Genomic DNA, 27,484 nt, shown 5'->3' with positions numbered 1-27,484 from the left:
ATCTAGTACCCATAACACAAGCTTTAGTAGCTAGCTTAACTTGGGAACTGTGTGAAAAGAAATATATATATATAGATATATGTGTGTGTGTATATAGCTATATTATCAACAATTACAGGATAGAGTAATCTCCAGCATTGCATGAGTGGTATCACGGGAGACAACATCACGGCAGCACTGCTATTCATTTTATTGGTACGGTTTTTTTTATGGATGATAATGGTATGGTTCTCCCGCCTGCGCTGACGACTTACGCTGGCGGGGCACCAGTGGAGGATGATATGATGAATATAGCATGAGGTCAGGTCAGTTAGCCCATCGTGACAAATTCACCACGAATTTATCACGATGGTTTCCAAGGGGAACCGCGTGGAGGTCAACCTAACATGGTACATTGCTAGTAATGGGGTCAAGAGTCCACATTACTAACAATCCCCTTTCCCCCTTATTGTTACGGTTACCAATTACCAATTTTTTATTGATAATAATAGAATGGTGTACATGTCTGTCTGTCTGTCGACGGTTTACGCTGGCAGGCCACTAAGGTCATAAGGACCATGAGGTCAGATCAGGGATCATTGGGCCAAATTCTGCAGAACTTTTCACGATGGATTCAAAGGGGAACTGCTTGGAGGTCATTCTGATATGGTACATTGCTATTTATGATAAGCTGACGGCCTGTAATGGGATTGTTAGAAATGTGAACTAATAACCATGGGATTATTACTCCACATTACTAACAATAGTCTTTTCCACCACCAGTTACAATAACGTGGGCCGTCATCTTGTCTTGTTTATATTAAAAAAAACAACACATCTTGTTCCACCTGAGCAATGCTTCTCCACCACCACTTGCAATAAGTTGGGCCGTCGTCTTGTTTATATAAAAAAAACAACTTAGCTTGCCAGATACAACTAATAATTAAATAAAGGTTAGTTCAATGCGTGTGTGTATTACCAGTATTAAATAAACGAATCATTAACAACAAGACCGTGTTCACAGATAAGAATAATCACTTTATAATTTTTTAATAGCTATGCTTTATTCATTACTCTACGGAGAACAAGTTGCGAGTTGTTAAATTCTAATCAGCGCACCTTCGAGTGGTTATATCATTATTAACCGACTTCTAAAATTAGTAGTATTATTGATACATATGTATCTTGTAACTTTGTCATCTGCGTGAATACCTCAGATTTAGCTATTTAAGTTGCCAAATAGCTTGTTTTCTAAATTAATGAATTGAAAAAGAATAGAAAGAAGAAGATATTTATTTATTTATTTATTTTTGTCAACTAATAACATAACTGCCATACTATCTCTAATCAACGCGACGGTTGACTGGTAGAGAATGCCATCAGTCATTAAGTCAGCTATGTACTTATAGAATTTTGTGTGCAAAGGAATAAATAAATAAATAAACATAAACTAGCGGCCACACAAAGGTCGTAATTTTGACCATAATTAATTAAAATTATTTAAGTCTATAGATAAATAATATAAATCTATTCTCAATTTGACCACAGACTTTAACAATAAACAAAAGAGTATGCCTGTGTGTTTAAAATACAGCTTCATTGAACGTGCAAGTGCAGATGCCACTCCAAACCCGCGCACTACCAGCCGCTCCATAAGTTCTTTTTGGAGCGGCTGTAAGTCAACTCCTGCCTGATGGATACGACTTTAGTCTGAGAGCACCGCTACGGATTCGAACATAGGCTAAGGGCGTCGTAATTTCGATCCCCTTATAAAATGGACAGGAGATCGATTGGGAACTTTCTTCTTCCCATCATTATACCCTATGCGTATAGCACGACGATGGCGCTACCAATATCATGTGAAGCCAACACACCATACCATTTAATTTCACTGCCATTTCTCACCATCCAATCGAAAATAGCTTTCGAAACTGCTTTTCCGATGCGATAGAGTCACAGGATACAGAGTCAGGCTGACCTCCTCGTGGTTCCCCATGGAAACCATCATGATAAATGCTTGGTGAATTTGTTATCATGGGCTAACTGACCTGACCTCATGCTCATCTTATAATCCCCCACTGGTGCCCCCCAGCGTAAACCGTTAACGGAGGCGGGTGTACCATTCTATTATCATCCATGGAAAAATAGTAAACCGAAAACGGCTACGATAGAGTCAAAGGAGACACAGCCGACTTTGTATAAAGTCAATTAGCAAAAGCGTAACACAGTGTGTTAGCAACTATATTGAAAAACGTTTTCGCCTTCCTAAAACTAAATTATTCTCACGGACCTACCAAATAACCTTTTACCATTTATATTTTTATGGTATCTTAAATATCTATAAAATATAACTGCCTAATCGTGAGACAAGAAGAAAGGAATAAAACCAGTAATTCCCAAGCTGCGGCCCGCAAAATCTTGTTACGTATATTATAAGTGGTTTCAGACAGTGCGGTTTCAGAGGAGTTTCCTCCCGCGTACACTTAGATTGTGGAATGAACTACCTGTCGAGGTTTTCTCGAGAGACTACAGCATGGGGTTTTTCAAGAAGTGTATATTAAGGTTTCTTAAGGGTCGGCAACGCGTATGTGACACCCCTGGTGTTTCAGGCGTCTATAGGCTGCGGTAACCGTTTACCATCAGATGGGCCGTATGCTTGTTTGTCACCTAAGGTATAAAAAAAAAATTATATTATACATATATATATATATAATTATTATGAATATATTTATACTCGAGATAGGCGGGAGCTGGCCTTCAGCTACTCCATAAGTCCTTCCGCGGGTTTGGAGTGCCATCTGCACTCACCCCCAATCGTCCGGTGAAGCTGTAAAGGTCAGCTGTGGCAGCAGCTATGGCAACAGCATTAGAGTAGTCCGAAAAAAAAACAAAAAGTGTATTGGGATTATAATTTCTATAAAATTAAATCGTATGCCATTGTCATACAGTTTATTTTCAATATATAGTGCTAATATATTATGAGTCACTAATTTATCAATTTCTCTCAGACATATGTAAAAAAACAATACTGCATTTCTAATACTAAATAAAAACAAAACTATTAATTGAGATGTCTGTTTTGAAGAGGGTTTTCCGTTTCGTTCCACTCAAAGTTAACAGACAACATAAAACGTATTATCAATTAACAGATTATGACGTCATCAAAAAAGAAAGATGGCGAATATTTAATATTATTTCTTTATGACAGCCAACGATATTTTTAGAAACGAAACTTCTACATTCCTAATATAGTTAAACAGGTCTTAATATGAATAATTATATTTTTTTATACTACGATATTGGCAAACAAGCAATTGGCTCTTGTGATGGTAAACAGTTACCGTAGCATATAGACACCTGAAACACCAGGAGTATCATGTAAATAAATTATTCACCTTTCTCGACTTATCGACTAAAAAACTTCTCTAACCATAATAAATTTTTACAACTATATATTTATCTCTGCTTGTTATTAATAGTTTTATTTTTTTACTATGTTCATTGTTTATTGTCACTATTTGTTATTAATATATATATGTATATATAGCGTCGAATAATAACATGGTGCTATTCATGTATATAGGACAATTGCCACTTATCATCAGGAGAGTCGTCAGCTTGTCATAAAAAGACCCATAACTATTTTAACAGCACAAAAGGTAAATTGTGGTAGAAAATCGCCATATTAATAACAACAACTCGCTTTAAATTCAATTTAACATAACTGAGTACAACATAAAACCAGAATGAAGAAGACTAAAGTAATTATTAGTTTCTATCTCTATAATTAAGTTCGCATTAACAACATTCATGATTTAAGCGTAATAGTAAATGACTGACATTAAACATGCGGGCTCTGAAACGTAGGTTGAACAGCACTGAATTATATGTATACAGTGTACCTAATAAACATAATATTTAACGGCATTATTTTTAATTCGATATAGTTAATTTGCGGATGTTAAATGTATATTAATATTCAATGATTTTGATGTAATCTCTTTCTAAGCCAGTGCTGGAGAGGGCCCAATTCGCAAACGCTTCATGTTACTACAAACACTTCCATGTACCGTTACCGGGTGGGAAAATCCCTTTTCTGTATTATCTTTGCAATAACTTGATGTCTTTCTTCTTCTTTTCGCTATCTCACTTCTTGTAATAACTCCTAATTTTGCGGCGCCATAACAATATGTCCTGAATTGTCGGGTTGTACTATGTTTCATTGCGCGATGAATATGATTGTTAGTAATGTGGTTTTATTAACCCATTGCTAGCATTGTACTTGTTAGGGTGACCTCCACGCGGTTTCCCTGGAAACCATCATGACAAATTCCTGGTGAATTTGTTGGGATGGACTAACTGACCTGATCTCATGCTTATCTTATCATCCTCTACTGCTGCCCTGCCAGCGTTAACAGTTAGCGCAGGTGGGTGCACCATTCCTTTGTCATGAAATAAAAAATGATAGATTTTTGATGATGGTACATCTTTAGCCACTGCACCAACCCCTATATTTTATACTACGATGGTGGCAAACAAACATACGGTTATACAGTTCCGCGCACAAACTACTTAACATAGGTATATAAAATTAAATCAAAATCAATGTATTCATATAGGACATATTAGCTGCTTATAAACGTCTTGTTATATTTTATTAACATTTTCTCCTCTACCATCAAGTTAAATATACAGATCCAATTGAGAAGAACTGGCAAGAAGCTCAACTGAATATTTTTTTTTAAGTCAGATTGTTTACTTATAGAATAGAATAGGAATAAGAACTTAACTAAGATACAGTTTGTCTATAACTTTATACTAGGTAATACCTGTTCCACAAGCATTTAACATTACTACGTGTAACACTCTATACAGTAATTATTTAAGTATCTGTTCCACGAACAAATTTTAAGTCTATATCGTATTATATACTTACTATATACTTATAACTTCACATCACTTCTATTAGATATTACACTTATTTATCTACTTTTCAAGGAACATACCTAGTATGTGATCGTTACAAAGGGCGATCAGAAATTATATTAATATATATATATACATGTATATAAATTGGAATCTACATTAGGTAATGCCTGTATGATGGAAGTCAAAGCAAGTGAAATTAACATTGGTGTTGTGGATTTCATAGTGTATTGCTCGCCACTTAAAAGCCACTGTTTTACTTTAAAAAGAATGTAGATAAATTTGAGTTGTTAATTTTCTTATACGAAAATATACGATTTTATTTTCCTCTTTTTTGCATCGATTTATTTTATACCGTTATCGATTAGATGCAATAGCTTTCTGCACATGTATAAGGAACCGACATACAAATATATAATATTATCCACCACAATTGGTACGGCGGTCAGAAATATATATAAATTCGTCACCTAACCAAAATGTAGGCCACATAAGTACATTAACTTTGCACTCCGTTAAATTACAATTAAATCGTTATAAAACCAAAGAGGCGGAATAACAAATCCTTTTTGAGGCAACACAAAAACCCCGATTCATTTCAATAAATAATCGAATACGAAATCGAAACTCGTTTGTTTTTATATCGATAACGGTAACGGTACCGTACGATCCCGGGAACCCGGAATATAGTTACGTAACGATTATTCGTTCTGAATACGGCAACTCGATACGTGATGTATCGAGTAATGATGCTGTGCTCTGTGATATCATTCAAAGATTGTAGGACAGAAAGAACACTGTGACAAATAATTGACGGACTTGGTGGTTAAGCGGTTTAATATGCCACCTTATTTCTGATGGTCGCGGGTTCAATTCCTCGCACGGCACAAATGTTGTATTCATGAGTCAAAATGGTATATCGTTAATACCACTTAATTCCATCCAGAATCCAGTACAATTCACATAGAGCCATTCATAGATCCAAGTTAGACTAGCTAAAGCTTGTGTTATGGATTCTAGACAACCGATACAAATACATTTTTTTTCGTTATTACATACATAAATAACACCCAGACTGAAACAAACAATCATACTCAGGAATACAAATATTTGTACAGTACGAGAAATCGAACCCGCGACCAACGGAAGTAATGCGGTGTGCTAAATCGCTAGACCACCGAGACCGTCAATATTATAATATAGGCAATTGCGCCCGTAACTTAAGAAGCGAAATAAGTTTAAGAAATTCAGAAAAAGCGCATTTAGAGATAAAAACATCTATCTCACTAAGCAATCCTGCCACAAAATAGTGGAAAATCACCGCGCACCAAAAGACAGCACAGACGTGAATAGCGAGCATCGAACCTGAGACCATAAGGTCGGGTCGCGTCACTCAGCAGAAACCATTAGCCCTTAAGCGGCGTTAACGGTATAGCATATTTACTAACACTTTTGTAAACTATAGTATATATTAACCTATTATGTTGAGGGAAGAGAGGTTAATAGTTTAGTAAAGGTAATTTTATTACTGTACTGTTAAAGAGAGGAAGTTTATATTTTTCGAAGTATTGACGGCCTCGGTGGTCCAGTGGTTTAGCACATCGCCTTACTTCCAATGGTCGCAGGTTCGATTCCTCGCCTTATCTAAATTACTTTTTGCCTCGCACAACCACATTATGGAATCACCTTCCAGCAATGGTATTTCCGAACCGATACGATATTGAAACCTTCAAAAAAAGAGCCGACAATGCACTTGCAATTCCCCTGGTGTTGCGGGTGCTCATGGGCGGCGGTAATCACTTACCATCAGATGAGCCGCATGCTCGTTTGTCCCCTGTGTTATAAAAAAAAAAAAATTTAAGAGTATGATTGTTTGTATCGGTCCGGGTGTTTTCTATGTATATTATGTATGTATTTAAAAAATATATATTTATATCAGTTGTCTAGTACATATAACACAGGTTCCAGTTACCGTGGGACTAGATGGCGCTGTGTTAATTGTCTAGGGTTATTTATTTATTTATTAATATTTAAAATGCTGTGTTTTGATGTCGAGGGATGCAAACCCCAGTATGATCATAATAACCATAACCGGTCAAGCAATTTCCTCTTAATTAACGTCATCATAGTAGAGTGTAATGTTTTAAAATAACGCCAAAAGATATCAACTGGGGACATTTACGTTCTTAGACAATGCTCAGTTTACGATGCGTCGTAAAAAGTCACATCGAAATAGGGCCGTCTTTGCGTATAAGTGTGTAGTGTCGCCATGTTTCAAAGGCAAATATTTTATATATAAAATTCTCGTGTCACAATGTTAGTTACCATAACGAAACGAAAAACTCTTCTGAAACGGCTTGACCGATTTTTATAAAAAAAATTATGCTAATATAAAATAAAAAATATTATATATCATAAATATATATTACTAGCTGTCCCGGCAAACGTTGTTTTGCCTTAAAATAAAAAAAAAATTAGGGGTGGACTACCCCTAACATTTAGAGGGATGAAAAATAGATGTTGGCCGATTCTCAGACCTACTCAATACGCTCACATGAGAATAAATACGCTTTCATGAGAATCGGTCAAGCCGTTTCGGAGGAGTATGGGAACTAAAACTGTGACACGAGAATTTTATATATAAGATGATCATAATTAGTTGATTTTCTGATACATGTTTGTAGCTTTTTTTTTATTGTAATACAAAACAAAATAAAAATAAGGAATAAGTTAAGTCGTTCTCACGTTATATCGCGTCTAAGGGAAGTACTTACCCTAGAAATTACTTATCCTTGGCCAAATTTGAATGGATTATCTTTGACTATTATAAAACGAGACGTCCCACTACTATCACAGAGCGTGGTCACACCAGTGGATGCAAGTTCACTAGACAACTACGTCATTACTATTTTAATGAGCAAAGGAAAGAATGGCAATCTTCTCAACTCTGTTTATCGATATAATTTACTTTTACTGGCCAATAGTTAATTTATCGTTGCCAATAAAACGAAATCACTAACATGGGTCGCGATAGGCTTGTTATACTAAGACTAGGTATACGATATAGGCCCGTGGTATTACTTGCTATCGTATGAACGGGTACTGTTCGTGCAGACTAGGCTTTTTATATATTTATTATTCAAAAACAACGACGATTTATTATGTTACTGTATGCAAAAAATTAAGACACCTTTATGCGCATTTCTTTCGGTGTTTATGTTACTAATATTATAAAAGTGAAAGTTTGTGAGTATGGACGAATGTTTGTTACTGTTTCACGTAAAAACTACTGAACCGATTTTGATGAAACTTTACTGTAGCTTTTTCGTGAGAATAGTATGTAAGCTACATTTTGAAAATATATGTAAATTGGGTGAAATATAATGCTAAGTGTCAAGTAAGTGTGATGCAGACGAAGTTCGCGGGCCAGTTAGTATATATATATTTAGATTTATAAATTCCTAGACTCCTATTTTGATTTGATTTGGAAGCTTTTAGTAAAAGTCTCACGTTATCATTATTATAATTATTATTAGTAATCCAGCTGTAGTTTAGTATTTTAGTAGTAAATTAAATTAAATTAGTAATTTCATTACATAAGCATAAAACTGGTAAAAGTTATACCACAATCAATGAACATCAATAAACAAATGTATTTTATACATATGTATATGATTAAGATGAATTGCCGATTTCTACAATATCATAGTGGCAGCGTTACGTGGGTGTTTCGTACTGGAATCGAACTGACTACCCACGACTGATTTACTGCACTACGTGACAGGCGTACCCATAAATCCCGCTATCGGTTTAGATAAGTCCATACTTCCGTAATTGTGGTACAGATTTCAAGTTGAAGATATATGCGCTGTGCCCCGGACTTGTTTGCATATACTTTATATAAAACACGTCCATTTCCTGACGTCAACAATGATATACAATAATATCTGACAGCCTCGGTGGTTTAGCAGTTGAGCACATCGCTTTACTTCCCATATTCGCAGGTTCGATTACAATATCGCAGTATAAATTTTTGTATTCATGAGATAAATAAAAATAACCATATATTTTTATTCGTCTGGGTATCTTCTATGTGTATTAGGTATGTATTTACAAAAAATAATATGTAAGTATTTATATCAGTCGTCTAGTACCCATAACACAAGCTCCGTTTGCCGTGGGACTAGATGGCGCTGTGTTAATTGTCCAGGGTTATTTAGCATTATTATATTATTATATATATATATATATATATATATATATACAATGATATGGAAAGAGGATTTAAAACTTTAATTTTTATTAATATTTATTTTAAAAAAATTGAACGGGTTGACAGAAAGACGTAAGACTATGTAAATACTATTATAATACATCAATAAATAATTTAACATTATAAAACTATTCTTCAAGTCTCTCCCGCGATGTTTCTATTAGATCTGAACTTACGACTTTTCTGACTAAATCGGGGTAGTAAAGCACTACGCCATGCCTTATCAAGCAGTCAATATAATAAAAATAAAAACAAAAGAACAACAGCAAAAAAAAAACGTAATTTAAAACTTGTATATTTCAAAGTAAACAACTTAATTTACATTGAACTACTATTGAATACTTTTTGTGACAATGTCACAACTCCGCATGTGGCAATGCAGTAATTTAAAAATGTTATTATAACAACAAAAAAATCTCCAACAATCATTCATTCATTTTCCCAAATTTCACAAATCCTATTGAAGCTGACCTTTGTCGTAAATATTACTATAACAAACATATTTATAAGCATACTACTTCAGTTCGAGCTCTCTGAGTAGAGAATCTAACGACGTTAATTTTGTTAAAAAACCTGCATAAAGTTTCTCACTTGCTGCAGGTCTGTTGCATCATAGATATTTATGCAAATAAATAATTAGATATAAAGAACGGATAATATTATAAAACGATTTTCAATAGTATTTTTAGTTAGTACAAAAATTACGGTACTTTTATTTTTAATCCAATATGTTTTTAATAACTAGGTGAGAAGGCATTTTCATGAATATAACTAAATATAAACTAAAGATCCAGAAAACAATACAAACTTATCTAATCAACTTTTACCGATGTAAATTGCCAGAAACAACTGATTCCGTCTATAAACCACGAACCTTTTTTAATTTGTGATTAATATATTAGTATTTTGTTAAGTTTTATTACTTACTATGTAACGAGAAATCTCGATCGCTATCTAGAAACACTATTAAAAAACAATAGAATTAAAAAGTAGAATTGCAAAGACAATATCTCCGAAGCCAATGTGTGACAAACAACCCAACTCTGTTCTGTTTCCTTGAAAAAGAATCAAACAAAAATTTGACTGTGCTGTGTGCACTAAGCAGCAGCCACGTGACTTGAGATGTAACAGATGCGTGTCTCTCGCGATAGAATTATAGTAGTCGCATTATACATTAACAGAATAGTGTTGGCTAATGCGTGAATTGTCACTTTCGACACGTCGTTTGTTTGTTTGTGTTTTATATTGAACGTTTCCCGTGGTTTTGCCTACGTAAAACTATTTCATACTTGTTTCTATTGGTTTTTTATGAAAACTTTTCTTAGTGCTTAACGTTATATAAGGAAAGTAATGCGTAATATTGAAGGGAAGGGGATTACGAGTAATGTGGACTGTTGACTCCATTGCTAACAATGTACCATTTCAGTATGGGCACCACGCGGTTCCCCCTGGAATATTCCTGGTGAATTTGTCACGATGGGCTATCTGACCTGACCTCATATTCATCTGATCATTCTCCACTGGTACCTCGCCAGCGTAAACCGTTAGCGCAGGCGGGTGCACCATTTCATTAAATACGTAATTCTTCATATGATGCGACCTTGATAATGTAGTGATGTAACATGCTACCGCATGTTTTAATAGTTAGGAGTTCGATTACCGGATGTTGGATATTGTATGAGTATGTTTTATATTTCTGCTAAATATTTTCTATATATTTTATGTATATGTTTTTGTGTAATATAATTCAGCTGTCATATTATCTAATTTTCACACCCCTAAGTGATAAGGGTTCTCCACCCCTAACTTTTTTTTATTGGACATAATTTTTTTACTTTTTATATTGTGGCAGGCTAAAATTTTACCCTACTACCGTTATATATGTATATAAAAGAGTACATGTAAGTTTATCAGTTGTCTATTACATATATTCTATACTTAATTTACATATTCTACTTAATTTAGCACTAGACGGCCTAAATTATACCGAACTTGTATAATGGTTTAGTACAAAACTAAGTAGAGCTTTTAAGATAGAAATCCTTAAATATATATTTTGTAAATATATAAATAACATACTTGTAAAACAATCAAACTACTACATACAATTACTAGTGAAAACAAGAGTAGAGTGATTCAAAAGGAAGGTTTATATATATAATACATGGACACCCGTGCGAAGTCGGGGCGAGTAGCTACTGCTTGTATACGAGAATCAAACTTGAATAATCGCTAGTGGGAGTACAAGACAACTGATATACATACTAATAATATAAGTAGAAATCACTCAGACTGATACAGATAAGTATACGTTTCTATCGTGCGAGGAATCGAACCTGCGACTATCGGGAATAAAGCGTACTAAACCACTAAATCGCAAGGCCTCCATACTCTTATATTAGAAATTCAATAAAAATGAATAATAGCTATTTTAATGACGAATAAATATGACATACATATAGTAGGTTTCTGACTTTCACCGTGCCAAATACTACATGTACATAGTAAATGTACATGTATTAATGTCTATAAAGATGATAAACAAACTCACTTTCACGTTTATAATATTAGTAGAAAATGAACAGATCGGAGAATGTCCTATTGGTTAACTACCGCGTTTCAAATTCCAAAGATCGCGAGTTCTACTCTGGGAACTACAAAATAGTAGTACAGTAAATACAAATTGTTGCACCGTGCGAAGAATCGAACCCGCGACCATCGGAATCTAAGTTGTTAACCGCTAAACCCGAGTTTTACTCTGATGAATTACAAAATAGTAGTATAGTAAATAAAAATTGTTGCACCGTGCGAGGAATCGAACCCGCGACCATCGGAAGCTAAGCGGTTAACCGCTAAACCACCGAGACCATTATAATAAGTGACTGAAATGGTCTATATGTATGTATATATGCTTATAAATTTGCCATTGACATACTTTTTAATAACTTCTTTTACTTTAAATATTTACTTTACAATCAAACATCGCCGACCTCGGTGATCTAGCGGTGTAGCACACCGCTTCATTTCCGATAGTCGCAAGTTCGATTCCAGGCACGATACAAATATTTGTATTTATCAGTATAATTGTCTGTATCTGTCTAGGTATTTTTTTATGGATGATAATAGAATGTACCCGCCTGCGCTAACGGTTTACGCTGGCGGGGCGCCAGTGGAGGATCATAAGGTGAGCATATCAGGTCAGTTAGCTCATTGGTAAATAGTAATTTATCATGATTCGAGGGGAATCACGTGGAGGTCAATCTGACATGGTACATTACTAGTAATATTAAGATTATTTCTATTTCTATTTTCAATAAGGTCTTTAGTCCACATTACTAACAATCCCCTATCCTATAATTCACATAATTTCAAAGTACCTATGGCGGACTTAACACCATATGGCATGATCTACCAGGCAACCATGAATGAGGTAGAGAATAATTGTTGATGATGAAAATCAAATTCAAATTCAAAATATCTTTACTCATGTAGATCTATTACAGACTCTTATGATATGTCAAATCTACCGTCAGTATCATAGTATAAAACAAAGTCGCGGTCGCTGTCTGTCCGTCCCTATGTAGGCTTAAATCTTTAAAACTACGCAACGGATTTTGAAGCTTTTTTTTTTAATAGATAGAGTGATTCAAAACGAAAGTTTATTAATATAATACATGTACACCCGTGCGCAGCCGGGGCGAGTAGCTAGTAATATAATATAATAAGTCAGTATAAATATAAATAAATTATATAATACACATACATAATGTACATAAACGGGTTACGAACACTGATTAGACTATTTGCTTTTGCAATAGCATATGCTTGTGATCACTCTATTCTCCCAAATTTGAATTTAAAAATGAATCTATATTATTGTAAACATGTACAACATTTATTTGAAAAGAATACGAGGTGAGTTTCTTATCAGTTCTACTCATCTCGAAATCATTCCGAACTGACGGTAGATTTGACATACCATAAGAATCTGTAATAGACTTACATGAATAAAGATATTTTAAATTTGAATTTTGAATTTGAATCAATAGCTATACGCTATTCATCCAAATCCATATCAATAACTTAATACTACATAATAATACATAATCCATACATAAATACATAATCTTTAACAGTCACTCCAAGATTAATAAACTCTCAAAAATAAACTTAAAACTTACAAAGACAGAACTAATCATTTTCTCCTTGAACAACTGTCCTTGCGTAGATCTTACCTTGACATGTCTTTTCTATATAAGTTGGTGAATGGTCAAATAAATTGTTCTCCCCTACTAAATAAAATTGATTTTAATGTACCCACAAGAATACCACGTTATCCTTGCAACTTATTCAAAAGTAAAGTTTGCAGAACTAATTTGGGTCGTGTTTCACCTGTCGTCCGTTTATCGCGCCTGTACAACGATCTTGCAGAGGAAAATCCTGATTTTGATATTCTTTTTGACAATCATTCCGAGTTCATAACTAAGCTCAAAAGTTGGCGTTCCTTGTCACATCACAACGGTGTTATATGTATGTTTTGTTGTATTATTATTTGTGGCATTCAACTTTTATTAATATTATTGACATGTGTTATTACTACTATAAATGTCGTTTGGCTAAAGTTAGTAATTCGTTTTATGGCAATTGCGTAAGGTTTTACAATAAAATACCAGAGTCTGTTATAAATCTGCCAGAAAAAAGATTTAAATGTCAAATAAAACAGTTCCTTTGCAAAAAAGCTTACTATAAAATTGAAGAATTCGTTAACGATAATAATGTTTTTATAGAAAAACTTGCACTGACAATATTATCTGATTACATTAATAATGAGTGCGTAGCGACTTCTATGTTGATTATCGCATGCCTCTTACTTGTTATACTGTAATTATTTATATAAAAAAAAAACATCTATTAAAAAGAGCAAAACACAAGTTTCTTGCTCATTCTTCTGGTGATGAATCTGCATTCCGAATGAGTGGTAGAATCAAAATATGACTATTCAAAAGTGCTTGTAATGAGTTTATTTGAATAAAGATTATTTCTATTTCTATTGTAGCGATATAATCTTGTAACTCATGCTGTGGTTACCTATAATTATGAGAACAGTTAGTATAAGACCATTAGAATTGTATAGAATCACGACAGATTTTTATTACTGTATCTTATGTTGGTAATCCTTAAAAATAAATAAATAATCCATACGTAAATACATATCTAATTAACTGACAATGAAATATGAAATATCATGTACATCTTTAGTATATATTTACAAAAAATATACATTAAGCATTTCTATTAGTTTTCTACTACCCATAATAATAATAATAATCTCAGGACAATTCACACATCTAGACCCAAGTTAAGCTAGCTAAAGCTTGTGTTACGGATACTAGATAACTGATACAAGTACATAGATAATTTATTTTTTCGTAAATGCATACTATTATATATAGAAAACACCCAGACCGATACAAACAATCATACTCATGAATACAAATGCTTGTGCCGTGCGAGGAATCGAACCCGCGACCATCGGAGGTAAAGCGGTGAATACCCATAACCCGAACTCTGCTTCACTTGGGTCTAGATGGCGCTGTGTGAATTGTCCTAGGTTAATATTATTATCATGGTCACACTGACAGAATGCATTGCAGATAGCATGATGAGAACTACGCCTTAAGCGAACATGTAGAGGGCATGGACAGCTATCCCAACGGTACTTACAAGACGAGCATGTAATCAAAGGGACTGTCCATACATCATACCACAATCGTATGACCATTCGAGACCTTTGCTCTTGTATCGGTCACTATCATTAATGGCTGAGAGTGTGGTACAAGTCACGAGCGTTTTGATGTCAAATGCATAAAAATGTTTAACGCGTGTCTGTGTTAACGATATACGCTAGCGGGCACCTATGGAAGATGATAAGAGCTCTGGTCGTTACCAATTCGCAGGAAATAACCACAATAGTTTCTAGAGGGCACCAAATGGAGCTCGACGTAAAAAGGAACATAGGATCGCTTGTCCCTATTGAGAGCGTGGATTGTAAGTTGCTGTTAAACTGATACCAACAACATTTCTGGACCAAATTTACTATATTGAAATAATTTATAAATTACACTGAGCAACGTATGATATGCGAATCGTAGACAGAACCAGAGACAATAAATTAATGGTAGAACTTGTGTTACCATAGATTCAAAATAAAAATGATTATTTTTCGCTAGCAACAGTCTTACTCCTAACAATCCCCTACTAACAATTTATTTTATAGCATGCTGATGGTCACTATATTCCATAAACTTCAGCTTTAATATAATGGTATTATATTGTTTGCAATCTCGTTTGAATCGAGGAGGAGCAGAGTATGTCAGTTGTTTTTGGCTGAGATTTCATTCCGAACTGCCGGTAAATTTCATTGATTATAAATGTTTGTAATAGATCTATATGAATGAAAGAAATTCATCTAATTTGTTCTATGAATGTGTTACAAATATGGGATTATAACAACATTTGTAGTTTAAATGAGCAGGGAATCGCGAACACTTGAATGGACATAGAAATTCCTCTGAAATAAGAATGCTTTTTGCCATGCAATGTTTATTTTATTTACAAGTACACGATACTTCTCATAAGTCCATGCCCGTTGTATATATTCTTCTATTATTAAAAACGATATTCCGCTCCGCTTATGATATTGAACCTCAAACAAGGTCGAAGTCCTTGCTTATTGTTTATTTAGCCTACATTATAGTGGTTATGCGTATTGCGAAAAGATTTAAATACTTCTGTGAGTAAAAACTAACAATTGCCTGATAATTATAACAACAATCACTTTATTTTAAGTCTTTTTTAGAAATACCACACAATCTGACAGTCTACCTGGTGGCAAGTGGTAACCACCTATATACATAAACAGCATCACAGACATAAAGTTACCATGTGACACCCGTGATTCCACTAATATGATACCATTGCAAAAGACTAATATGACATACCTCTTATCCTGTAATGTCACTGCCTAAACTGATCGTATCGTATAACCAAAATACAGCTCCAAAACCATCACACGCAGACGACACCTTTCTTTCTACTACTGGAAAACCTCTAGTTACATGTGAGGTCTATAATTATCACTCATAATACGAGTAAATACTAAAAATTTACTGTTTTGATTGACAGTGTTCCTAAAAATATTTGGTATTACATTATATTTTTTTATAAAAAATATATTCCAATTAGTTTTTTTTAGTTAATATTTTTTTTTATTAAGCTAACGATATGTATTCTTACTTAACTTGAAGGAACCCCAAAAAAACCCCTAATAGTTAGGGGTTACACGGGAAGACAAAAAACCGTAACGGAACCCTCAAGATGCTGATGCCACTCACACAATTCATACATACTAGTCTTTTTATAATATTTACTCGTAGCCCTTAAAACCACAATATACTATTTGTTATATTTAATGGAATATCCATTTTACGAGCGGCCGGACATTTTATAAAAGCTACAGATGTTATTAAATTGTCGATTTATGTCGCTGTAAAACTGTCCTGCTAGGCTGAATCGGCCTCGTCTAGTTTTGTAATAGCGGTGTCACTTCAAATAATAAATATTACGTTTTATATTGTGATGCAGTTATTTATTTTCAGTGAGATTAGACCTCGGATTAAAACGTTGCTTAAAAATTTTCGACTGCGTGCAGATATTTAGTAATAAATAATATAGACTGTTTTAAACTTGACGCGGTCATTATTTGTATGTTTAATTAGTAAAATCACGGGACCCAATCACTGGATTGAACTACACCAACCAAAAGTATTAACATCAGAACGGCATTATATCCCAAGAATGGTTACAGAGGCCATTGAAATACAGAAATATAAAAATTTCAATCGAGAAGACGGTTATACGCTCTCTAATGCCTGGAATCCAGTGATTGGTTTAATTAAACAAAAACAAAAAACGCGATCGAAAAGTGTATTAAATGTACGTGAAGATACTGTGAGTACAGTTTGCCGAGATGAATATCGAGGGAGTTCCAGTAGTAGCAACACACGAAGACGTGTGAAGGTAGACGCATATATCTGCCCATAAAAAGATTTCATTTTCCATCTACCCACTGCTCTTCAGTTTACCCGTGATTATGGTGGTTGTAACACTACCGAAATATCGGGAACTCAGCAAATAAATATAAAACGTGGTAAGATCCCGTGATTTTTACTAATTAAACGTATAAATAATATAGAGCCCTTTAAACCTACACCCGGGTCACAGGTACCGGAAACCGTTCGAAGTTTGCCTCACTGACACACGATGGAATACTGAGAAGTTTCTCTCTCTAATATTTACAAAGTATAAAATGAAGAATTGCTTCCTATCTTTTAAACTATGCAACGCATTTTTATGCAGTTTTAGCAATATATAGAGTGATTAGATTTATATGTATAATACATATACACCCATGCGAAGCCGAGGCGGGTGGCTAGTGTATATATAAATAGAATAGAATAAAATGTGTAGTACACACATCACAACACAGCAATGATGATGAAATGATGATGAATTTATAGGATGCTGTGAACAGCATCCTATAAATTATTAAAAGATATAAATTATAATAAAAAGAAATTATACATTGTTATAAAAGTACATTAGTATCTCCATAATATCGACTCGTTAGCCAAAGCTACGTCTTAACTCAGAGGCGTCCACATGCGGAATATCCCCTCCCTCACGCTCACGGTCGCTGACACGACAGTTCAATGAACTCTCTACTCCTAATATTTCACATACCCTACAATGACTATCAAATTTACTTGGTTTTACAGTTAATATTCACTAAGTGAAGTCAATATAATTGTACTTGATTATCGGTTGATTAATTGAGCACCTTGAAACAAATGAGTGGTCGAATCAATCCACACACGATGCTTGCATTGACCTGCTTTATCACTTGTACATCATACACTTATAATGCATATTACCTATTCTATTATTATTATTGGTTTACTAGCTGTCCCGGCAAACGTTGTTTTGCTTTAGAAATTACTAGCTGTGCCCGCGGTTTCACTCGCATTAAATTTCAAATAAAATATAGCCTATGTGTTATTCTAATGCATAAGCTATATTACTGTAAGTTTCATTAAAATCCGTTGAGTAGTTTTTGCGTGAAAGAGTAACACATCCATACTTGCAAACTTTCGCATTTATAATATTATAAGTATTAAAAAATAGGGGCTGATGATAGAAGGGTGAAAATTTAGGGTGTATGTATTTTCTGTTATTAATGCTAATACAGAATAAAAAAAATAGTCAAAAAAATATTTAGGGGTCACCCTTACCATTGAGGGCAATGAAAAATATATGTTGGCCGATTTTCAGACCTGCTCGATGTAACACAAAGTTTCATAAAAATCGTTAAAACCGTTTCGGAGGAATTTGGGTACAAAAATCGCGACACGAGAATTTTACATATTCAATTTTATTTTATACTAGTCGCAGTGCAGGCTTCGCTCGGATATGAACTCTGTGACGTTTCATTGATATAACTTTTTTTTATTATTGAAATAAATTAAATAATTGAATATTTCTGTATCTTATATATGTACTGTTTGTTGCAGATTAGTCTTGGAGTCGAAACCATCTTATCTACGTCTGTTTATAAGGTAAATTTATTATTTTATTTATAATTACTGGTCTTTATTAATCAAGTTGTGGGTGAAATTAGAAAACAGTGAAATTCCAGGATATAGCGACATCTTGGTTTTCCATAATGCCAGTTTTTTTTATATACTACGATAGTGGCAAACAGACCAACGGCCCTTTTATACCGTAGGCTATAAATATTAAACAATAATAACAACCCTGGACAAATCACCCAGCGCCATCTAGTCCCAAGCTAAGCAGAGTTTGTGTTATAGGTACTAGACAAGTGATATAAATACTTAGATGTTTTTGTAAATACATACATAATATAGAAAACACCCAGACCGATACAAACATCATACTCATGAATATAAATGTTTGTACCGTGCCGGGAATCGAACCCGCAACCTATGGACGCCTGAAAATATTACGGGCATCAGTGGATTGTATCCATGCAAAACCGAAGCGGATTGCTTGTTAATTTATTAAATGACCATAATTTAATAATGAGATCAAAGTAGGTGACCTTTTACACTATTATTAACCAATACCGTGGTTTATTATAAATAAAATGTTGTTAATTAACTCAAAAATTAACTCTTAAATTTCATTACATAAACATAATGTGCATGAAAATACACAATTCCAGCCAGTTGGCCATGATATATTGAATACGGTTATTTATGTACGCCTGGCTGGTTGTAAAGAAATTTATCTTTACCTTTTTATCTATATCTATACAAAGAATCAAAATTTAAGTGTCTGTTTGTAAATGAAATTATATATGGTACTTATATTAAAACAACTTTTTTTTTTATTTTTGACGGGACTTTTCCTCGCAAATAGCTAATGTTGTAAGGAGTAACTGAGGCAAATTTCCCAGTCCGTCATAAATGTATATATATATAATAAACGAACTTCGTCTGCATCACATTTGTTGTTATATTTCGCCCAATTTATATGTCATTCTAATATATAAGCTATATATATATACAATGTCAAATTTTATTGCACAGCATTTTTAGAATGCTGTTAGCAAACAAAAATGCTGTGCAATAAAATTGACAGAACAATACAGAGTTTTTGGACTCAAATTGTTACGGGGGCGCTTAAATTATAAAATATGTAATCTTACCTTCAATAATCTGAATAAATTCAATTATAACTTATTATATTACTGTAAATTATCATCAAATTCGGCTCAGTCGTTTTCACTTGAAAGATTAACACCCATCAATCCATACTCACAAACTTTCGCGTTTATAAAATTAGTAATATAAATTTTTTGTAGTGATCAAAACTAAATGGATATACGGTAATGATGTTGTACTATTATAGTGATTACAAATTACATAATTACACTGCCTAAACACAACCTCGGCGCGAAGGTTTCAACTCGTATGAAAGCAGAATTTAATTATTTGATGCGTGTTATGGACCGATAATATTTGGTTGGTTTGTTTGAAACCGTGAAAATGTTTGGTTGAAACCGTGGGCACACTTAATATATGTATATATATTAAGTGTGCCCACGTTTCAACCGCGTTAAATTTCAATATAAAATATAGCCTGTTATTCTGATGCATAAGCTATATTACTGTAAAGTTTCATCAAAATCCGTTCAATTGTTTTTTCGTAAAAAGTAACAAATATCCATACTTACAAAGCTGTCCCGGCATACGTTGGTTTGCCGTATAAATTCTATATTTTACTAATTAATTATATAGCAAAACAACGTTTATTTATTTAAAAAAAAATAAAAAATCGCTGGATATTAATTACTTATAATTTAATTACTCGTGTACAATAATTATTTGATGCGGGTTTATGGACTGATGTGTAATATATAAATCTTCTAGATGTCCCGGAAAACGTTGTTTAGCCGTATATTTAAAACTAGCTACTCGCCCCGGCTTCGCACTGGTATTAAATATATAAACCTTCCTCTTGAATCACTCTATCTATAAAAAAACCGCTTCAAAATCCGTTGCGTAGTTTTAAAGATTTAAGCATACATAGGGACAGACAGCGACAGCGACTTTGTTTTATACTATGTAATTATGATATATACAGCAAAACAATGTATATAAAAAAAAGACCGATTTAGCTGCTTATGAATGTCAAATTTTTTATATTACAATTTTTCCCTACCCAAAATATTAATATATTATTCATAATTTTAATAAAACGAAATGTCCTAAGAAATCCGAGATCAACAAATAATATTGTGTCCAAGATAGAACATCTATACTTTAGTGTACAATGTAAGCGTTCAACCACCGCTATCCGCGTCAGTCCTATTAGAGGGAGACCCGTTAAACAGTTCAATTAACATTAGATTAGTCCTCATCTCAATCAATTCCATGTAGCGCGGGTCCAGTGTTTCTTACGAGCGGATAGCGGAATTAATATAATAATAATTTATTGTTTAAAATAAAACACCAAACAGTAATAATAAGTTTATTCTTTTGAAGGTATGTCTTTTTAAAGTTCATAGCAATCAGCTGAATATCTAAATCCCATCATTATATAATCCGCCAGTAATTAATTTACCATCCTGATCACATAGACGAGTGCCCTCCACCATGTGTTATCGCAGAAACTTTTTGACATACCAACTACTTTGTCCTTTTCCAAATCGCTATTGAATTGAATCCTTTAAGAAAAGAGAATTCTTTCTTATAACGTTGGTATATTGCAATTTCTTTGATATAGCGTGTGCTCATGGGCGGCGGTAATTACTTACCTTAGGCTTTGTGCTTTTCAATTCTGGCAATTTCTGTAGCCTTGATTTTTAGGTTAAAAGGTTTTTTTAAGATCCTTTAAAGAACTTTAAAAAACTTCTTTATAAAAAGTAGTAATAGTTAGGTAAATTAAAAATCTTTTTTTTTAATCATAAGGCTATAGACCTGAGTAATTATAACCTACTAAAAATCTAACAATGTGAAATAGAAACGCTACCGCCTATGACTTGTCACACCGCAGCGCCCTGATCCAGGAAGAAATTAACTTTAAATAGAGCGTCGGTACATGATAAATCGGAATTGCGTGTCCATCGCGTGTTGAACTTGGCAATTTAGCTTTTGAGACATCCTTTCTGATGCTGCAGTACTTAAGATGCCGCCGCCTGGATCATAATTGAGTTCGCTGTTTAATCTCAATTCTTAACCGACTTCAAAATATGATGGTTGTGTGTAATGGCAATTTGATTGTATGTGTTTATTTACAAGTAAAATCTCGTTATATATGTTATTTTTTATACTATAACATCTGAAACAAGCATACGGTCCATCTGATCACGTGCGCGTTTCCGACCATTACCCACCTTTTGCCGACGGTTGCCGACCATTAATATAACCTTAATATACCCTTTTTGAAAAAACCCCATGCTTTTTTTATAATATGGAAAATGATGGTGGTGGGAAACAAGCATACGGCCCATCTGATGGTAAGCGGTTACCGTAGCCATGGACTCCTGAAAAATCAGAGGTGTCACGTTCTATGCCGACCTCCAGAAACCTTAATATAAAAGATCTTGAAAAAGCCCATGCTGTCTCACGAGAAAACCTCGGCAGGTAATTAATTCCACAATTTAAGAGTGCTCACGTACATAAAAAAATTACTTTTGAATTTATAGCGTTTTATTAAAAGAAGGATAACTACAACAGTTATCATTTTTATAATCTATCGCTCATTCGGAAAGTTGTCTCATCAAAAAATAATCATCAAAAAACTTGCGTGTTGCTCTTTCAAATAATTGTTGTAACTTTACATTTTTAAGTCGAAATGTGTGAATACAAACTACTAACAAAGACTAATTTATTAGGAGCAAATATTAAATACACAATAAGATTGAAACCGCACTGTTCGAGACCACTTAGGTTCCAGCGTGTGGGGATCAATTCCCATTGTCCCAGTCCCAGTGTCCATTGGAAGTAGATTTTTACTATTCTATTAATATCATGCAAATCATGTGAGTGACTCTGATATTGTTAATGATAGTTGTATCAATAAAAGTCCTTCTTCTTTTCTAATCTAATAGAATAGGATAGGATAAAATAGAACAGAACAGAAAGTCATTTATTCAAATAAACTTAATTTAAGTACTTTTGAATAGTCATAGTTATACTCATTTTAATTCGGAAAGCTGTCTCATCATTCTTGTGATGAGATAGCTTACCGTGATCTGTCCGTCGAGTTCACTGCAATAAAAAGGTTGAAAATGTTAATCGAAGGAATAACAAATACGGTCGCCATGTTCAGTCAGTTATTAATATAAAATTGTTTGTTTGATTTGTCACCCGGTATTATACCAATTGTCATAAAACTAAACTAACATAAAGCTTTTTTGTCCAGGATTATTTATTTATTACTAGCTGTTCCCGCGACTTCGTACGCGAGGAATTTAACTTTATTTGTCTAAAATAAAAGATTTTTTCTAAAATAAAAGTAGCCTAAGTTACTCCGTATTACAGTAGTTACCTGCCAAAAAAAGTCCCGTTAAAATCGGCCCCCAGCCATTTCAGAGATTAGCCGGAACAAACAGACCGACAGACAGACAAACACACCTACCCTACCCTACCCTATTTATATTCACATGCATGTAGTAAAAAACGGTTATTTCTATTTTACAAACAGATACTCCAATTTTATTTATATGTATAGATTATAACTTCATCGTGCCGTATCAAGTGTCCTAACATTTTCCCATTTATCACAATAAAATTATATTTCACAGTCAATTTGATTCCAATTTAAGATTAATATAGTTAACCTATAAGTCTACCACCGAGCTGTATTCGTTGAATTAGGTCCCAGGCATCTTAGGACATTCACCCGAATGAGCTGACTGCAAAAAGCCATAAGCCAGTTACACTCGCGGTCAGAAGTATTGGCTACATCGTTTTATTTTAATACTTTGTATATCGCACCAGGTTTTACCCGCGGTATCGCTCGCATTGAATCAAAAATGTATGTTTTTTTTAATAAAAAGTATCCTATGTTCATTTTAATATCTCCAAGAATATGTGTATAAAATTTCATGATAATCAGTTAATAGCTTTTGCGTAAAAGCATAACGTACATACCTACTTTCACATTCATAATATTACGGACTACCCACCTCAGCTTCGCACGGGTGTACCTGTATAATACATATAAACATTCCTCTTGAATCACTCTATCTACTAAAAAAACCGCTTCAAAATCCGTTGCGTAGTTTTAAAGATTTAAGCATACATAGGGTCGGACAGACAGCAATAGCGACTTTGTTTTATACTATGTAATGATATTGGATTCGGATATTTTAGTGTTTCCATGGTAATCCTTCATTATACTATATAATGAAGGATTACCATAGATAAAAAAAACAATAAGTAAGTATGTTTTGAAATCACGATGGAAACGAAATCAGTTTTAAGAATCTCCCAGTTGAATATTTTTTTTTACTTAGCAAATACGTCAAAAAAAGTTGAATATCTGATTGACATTTTGTTCTTACTTATACTCCGACCATAAAATATTATTATTATTATATATTTAGCGATATTTCTATTATCCAACATCAATTATCACATCTATAAATTTTGAGTGAACACTTAGCATCACGAGTTCATATTTTATGAATGTTTTACACGATAATGATGCGCTAACGTTCAGTGTTAGATTCTATGAATTATTTCCGGATGTATTGCTGCAGGCTCGTTAAATGTTACTGTATTTAATTACGTACTTAGCACTATCTTTTATAATCAATATTAATACTCCACTAATATTGTATTATTAAACGCAAAGTTAATGATTATAAATGTTTTATTTTGTTTTAAATTTGAGGCTGTCATTATTTATACGTAACTTTAAGAAAATTATGGGATTTTATAACGTTTTATTTGTTTTATTGATTTCCTGATAAGTTTTCATTGCATTGCTACAACGAGTTTAGAATATATACTAAAAATAGTAACTTTTAGTTAATATTAATCAAAATATTGAATGATCATAAATCATTATAATTGTAGTATTTATAGCTTTTTTTTTTAATTTATTTAGAAAACTTGATACTATATTACAATTAGTCTGCTGTTTAGTTAATTATAGGTTTTTTTATATTGTCAAATACTTTTCATATATGTCTAGGTAGCATAGATCTGTGTCCATTTGAGGTAGACTAAAAAGTCGTCTGCGTGCTTCTGTCTCACTAATTTCAGCTGCCAAGCATCTTGCTTTGTAAATTATGTTTCGGTTATAGACTGAGTCATTACATAGTATAAAAAAAAGTCGCTGTCGCTGTCTGTCTGTCCCTATGTATGCTTAAATCTTTAAAACTGCGCAACGGATTTACAAGCCGTTTTTTTTTAATAGATAGAGTGATTTAAGAGGGAGGATCTTATATATAATACATGTACACCCGTGTGAAGCCAGGGCGAGTAGCTAGTTAGGTAATAAAATTACGAGATAGACATGACTTTATAAAATTTTATAAAAGGAATCTTCAAGATTTACGATCAGCATCTATCTTTATCACGTCAGATAATTAAATATATATTGTTTCTGTCGCCTTTGGAAAGTATACACTGTATAAGTAATTTTTAAATTTACAATAGCATATGCTGGTGGTCACTCTATTCTACCAAATTTAAATTTAAATGAATCTGTACTATTGTAAATATATACAACATTTATTTGAAAAGAATACGAGTTGAATTTCTTGTCAGTTCTTCTCATCTCGAAATCATTCCGAACTGACGGTAGATTTGATATATCATAAGAATCTGTAATAGATCTACATGAATAAAGATATTGTGAATTTGAATTTATCCTGAGGAGATAAAAACCATCGCTCGTAAGAATATCCTTCAATTTTTGTCCTCTACGGGTCTAACTAGCGAACTTTGATTAAGCGCGAGCTCAATAGATCTATATAGGTCGCAGTGTTACAGATAGCATCTGACAATAGCCCAAAACTGTCTTCGCTAACACATCGGAGTTTCAAATAAAACCCAAATTGACTTTTAATAATTTTGCTGAAACTGATTGATTTTTGTAAAAGGAGAAAAAAATTGTGAATGCAAAATAAAGTAGGTACCTACATCGAAAACAAATCTCATACGCCTGTGAAAATTTAAATAGCAACTTTTTGCAGTTAGTATTAGATTGCCTTGAAGGTGTGCTGGAACACCCCCGAATAAAAAAAAATACCTGGCTAGCATATAAATAATAAGAGTGTATACAAATGGCCGCCAGTGTACGCATCTGGTTATAAATCCCCGAACATCAAGTCGGCGTCACTATAACGGTGTCCGCTCGCGCCCTCCCCGCCACTACTATCGTATGCTGTTGGGTGAGGATGTAATTTTTTTTATATCTACCTTTCCCTGGCAGGCCAACTGTTTAATGTACAATAGTCCGCAAATTTTAGTCTTCTGTTTAAGAAACCTTCATCATCATCATTTCTTTTATAGTTGTCATTGTTTGATGCATTTTACCCGCAATGACTATATATATATCTAGCTTTTGCCCGCGGCTTCGCTCGGGTTAATTTATCCCCTTAGGAGGTGGAATTTATCAAAATCCTTTCTTAGCGAATGCCTACGTCATAACATCTACCTGCATGCCAAATTTCAGCCCGATCCGTCCAGTGGTTTGGGCTGTGCGTTGAGAGATCACTATGTCAGTCACCTTTGAGTTATATATATTTAGATTAATAGATATCGCTGATTAAATGCCAAAGGGCTACAATGCAAAAAAAAACTGAAACTATTTTTTTTTCCAAAAATGGTATCTAAATCGATATAACTTTTATATTAAAAAAAAAGACACCCATGATTCTAGAGCTAACACATGATAAAAGTAAAAATATTACTGTGAAAATTTTTATGAGCTCTCCTGTAAAATTTACCGTTTGCGTCATGTGGCCCTTTGGCATTTAATCAGCAATATATAAAGAATAATAATAATAACTCTTTATTATGCACAGATAAACAAAGATTTAATAAATATACTGTATTTAAAAAAAAATGCTTTACAAATCTAAAAACAGCTATATTAGCAATCTCTTACAGACAACCTGACCAACAGAAAATATTTACGTAAAGAGAGATTTATTTTTTAGTTTTACAATTTTTTAGTTATTAAACTATGACACTCTACATTATTCTGAGTCGAAATGGAGTTCACCGGGTCAGCTAGTTGAAGAATAGAATAGAATAGAAAATCATTATTCAAATAAACTTAATTTAATTACTTTTGAATTTATAGCGATTTATTAAAAGAAGGATAACTACGACAGTTATCATTCTTATAATCTATCGCTCATTCGGAAAGTTGTCTCATCAAAAAATAATCAGCAAAAACTTGTGTATTGCTCTTTTAAATAATCGTTGTAACTTTACATTTTTAAGTCGAAATGTGTGAATACAAACTACCAACTAACACTAATTTATTAGGGTCAAATATTAAATACACAATAAGATTAAATCAGTCGTAGTGATTAGAGCAGACCAGTCCCAACAAGTCCTACAAGCAGCACGTTCACGAATATGACGTATCTAGTCATCACTGCACTCGACCATATTTTGGGGAGATATTTTAGAGATCTACACTTGTTCCAACAAGTCCTACAAGCAGCACTCGTTCACGAGTATGACGTATCCA

General features: G+C 33.5%; 1 protein-coding gene across 1 annotated transcript in view; it reads left to right on the top strand.

Annotated features, from left to right (window-relative positions):
- LOC131840659 (uncharacterized) overlaps positions 1-27,484 on the top strand; it is a 138,326-nt gene that overhangs the window by 81,015 nt on the left and 29,827 nt on the right. The window contains exon 4 of the mRNA XM_059188835.1: positions 18,808-18,852. The gene's annotated coding sequence lies outside the window, so the exon portion shown is untranslated. The remainder of the gene's footprint in view (positions 1-18,807; positions 18,853-27,484) is intronic.

This window comes from Achroia grisella, unplaced genomic scaffold, assembly GCF_030625045.1.
Source record: "Achroia grisella isolate CSIRO2021 unplaced genomic scaffold, CSIRO_AGI_Agris_v1 utg149, whole genome shotgun sequence".
Lineage (NCBI taxonomy): Eukaryota > Metazoa > Arthropoda > Insecta > Lepidoptera > Pyralidae > Achroia > Achroia grisella.
This window is presented reverse-complemented; position numbering and strand designations above follow the sequence as displayed.